Source organism: Epinephelus lanceolatus, chromosome 7 (assembly GCF_041903045.1).
Source record: "Epinephelus lanceolatus isolate andai-2023 chromosome 7, ASM4190304v1, whole genome shotgun sequence".
Taxonomy (NCBI): domain Eukaryota; kingdom Metazoa; phylum Chordata; class Actinopteri; order Perciformes; family Serranidae; genus Epinephelus; species Epinephelus lanceolatus.
This window is the reverse complement of record NC_135740.1, coordinates 2,371,551-2,373,994: the sequence shown is the minus strand read 5'-3', so window position 1 is coordinate 2,373,994 and position 2,444 is coordinate 2,371,551. Positions and strand designations below refer to the sequence as shown.

At 38.5% G+C, this 2,444-nt stretch overlaps 1 long non-coding RNA gene across 1 annotated transcript; it reads right to left on the bottom strand.

Moving 5' to 3' along the window:
• Nucleotides 1-224: 224 nt before the first annotated feature.
• LOC117260944 (uncharacterized) lies at nt 225-1,130 on the bottom strand. The gene is made up of 3 exons (XR_004501991.1): nt 862-1,130; nt 496-589; nt 225-379 (listed from the first exon to the last, which is right to left on the bottom strand). It is a non-coding gene; the product is annotated as an uncharacterized LOC117260944 (long non-coding RNA).
• Between the last annotated feature and the right edge of the window lie 1,314 nt (nt 1,131-2,444).

The window sequence follows — 2,444 nt, the reverse complement described above, 5'->3', positions numbered from 1 at the left end:
CATTTTAAACTTTTACAAGTGCAGTCTCAGTGTTGTGATGTGCTTGAAATCCAAACTTGAATTAAATGTGTTTTCACAGGTTTTCACACATGGGGAATCTAACATCCTGTCCTGATTTACATCAAATGTCAATAATCAGCTTGAAAATCATACAAGTATAGTGAAAAAGGTGGTCATTAGTGATAAATAAGTTGTCAATCAAATATTATCCAAAAGCAGGATGATACAGGTGATGGTTTTATTCATTTAACTCTTTTGTTTTGCATATTTACTGTTAGAATATCATGCATATACAGTCATTATACAGTATTGACACTGGAGTTACATGAACTTCTTTGCTGTCATCCTCAGTATTCCAGGAGGTTCCATGTCACTTTTCCTGAATAGAATAGAACAGAATAGAATAGAATATATTATTATAGAATAAAATAGAAATCATATTTTATCCCAGTAGAAGTAAATGTATATTGGAATACTTGGTACAGTTATCCTCACAGTGACAGCTTATTCACAGTCTTCTTCAGTGTTCTGGCAAGTGTTGTCAAGTTTCCTGCAGTTGAATGCTTCTATACATTCCATTTGACTCTTTCTGAGTAGAACAGAATAGAAAGATTACAACCAGTGCAAGTACAGGTACATTGGAATACATGTTACAGTTATCCTTACGCTTATTCTGTTCCTTTGTTACTTTTTTCCTCAGTTATTGGTTCACAATTATCAGGTTATGAGTTCCACAATGTGTTAATAACAAACAGTCAGCAGTATTATATGCAGTCTGGCAGGCTGATGTTATACCAGTCTATCATATTTGTACCATCTTGTACACATTGATCAACATCAGCTAATCCCCTATACGCATACCTGCAGCTGCAGCATTGGCTGAGGCATCCCTTGGTACACCCACATGAAGTGAACTCTCTGCAGGCTTTAGGCATAGGTGGCAGAGACAGTAGCCGTGGCACTAACTGACCTTCCTTGTGCATCCATCCCATTTCATCCACTGGAGGAAGATCAGGATGTGGCAGGTGAGCTTGGTTCCAGACTGCCGCTTGATAGTGTGAACGCATGATATGAAACTTCACTGCATCTGAGGTTGGAGACCTTTGCAAAACAACTTCACTCTTGCTTTGTTGCATGTATCAACCTCGGGCACACCATACATCTTACAGATGAATTTCTCTGTTGAATTCACAATATCTTCTGTGAGAGGGCCCTTCACAAGGCCAGTAAGATTGGTGTGATGTTACTTGAACTGAACTGAAACACACTATCACAGCCAGTGATGGCATGGAAGGCAAGGAGTGTGTCCACTTGATCATCAGATAGTAACTTGCGAATGTCATGTACTGGCAAATACTTTGGATCCTTTGATGTCCCGGCTTTCATGTAGAGATGGGTACATCCGATTCTGTCATGGTGTGCTAGAAGTAAAAGAAGCACGTCTGTGTCACGTGCTGACACGACTATTGTGTCCATAGGAGCCTGGATACAGTGCAAAATCAGTCGTGCATCAGCCTCCTCGTGGTCAGCACTCAGAGAGGATCAATCAATCAATCAATCAATCAATCAATCAATCAATTTTATTTATAAAGCCCAGTATCACAAATCACAATTTGCCTCAAAGGGCTTTACAGCATACGACCTCTGTCCTTATGACCCTCGCAGTGAATAAGGAAAAACTCCCCAAAAAAAACCCTTTAACAGGGAAAAAAAACGATAGAAACCTCAGGAAGAGCAACTGAGGAGGGATCCCTCTTCCAGGACAGACAGACGTGCAATGTCAGAAGTCGTACAGAACAGATCAGCATAATAAATTAACAGTAATGGGTATGACACAATGAGAGAGAGAGAGAGAGAGAGAGAGAGAGAGAGAGAGAGAGAGAGAGATGCAGGTAATGACAGTAGCTTACAACAACATTATTGAAAGTAATAATATTATAATTATAGTTCTGGCTACTGTGGTACAATATGTTGAAAGTATGTATTGGGGTCTAGGGGATAATTGGCCGTTTTTGACTACTTTTCATTTTACCTTTAAATTTCACCTTAAAAAACTGTTAACCTTGCCTTGTTTGGTATCATTCTTTTCAGCACAACCTCAACTGTATGACTTTACAATTATTTTGCATTTTGACATACTGTATTAACACACTGGACCTAAAATCACACTTAAAACATAAAATCTGAGTAGGAAAAAGTTTGATTTTTGACTGTAAAGACCACAAACATGTCTAACGAACCATTTTTGTAACTTAGAATGGATGAACAAATTTAGCAAACAACAAAGTTATATATAACTATTTACATGAAAATGCAGGCAATGCCTCAGGCGTTTTTTGAACAACTATTTACAACTATTTACAAAACAATCAGATGCCACACAACTTATTTGTGCCACTCTGAAAAGCAGTTCCTGTCCACCACAACACAGAGGGGCACATCAC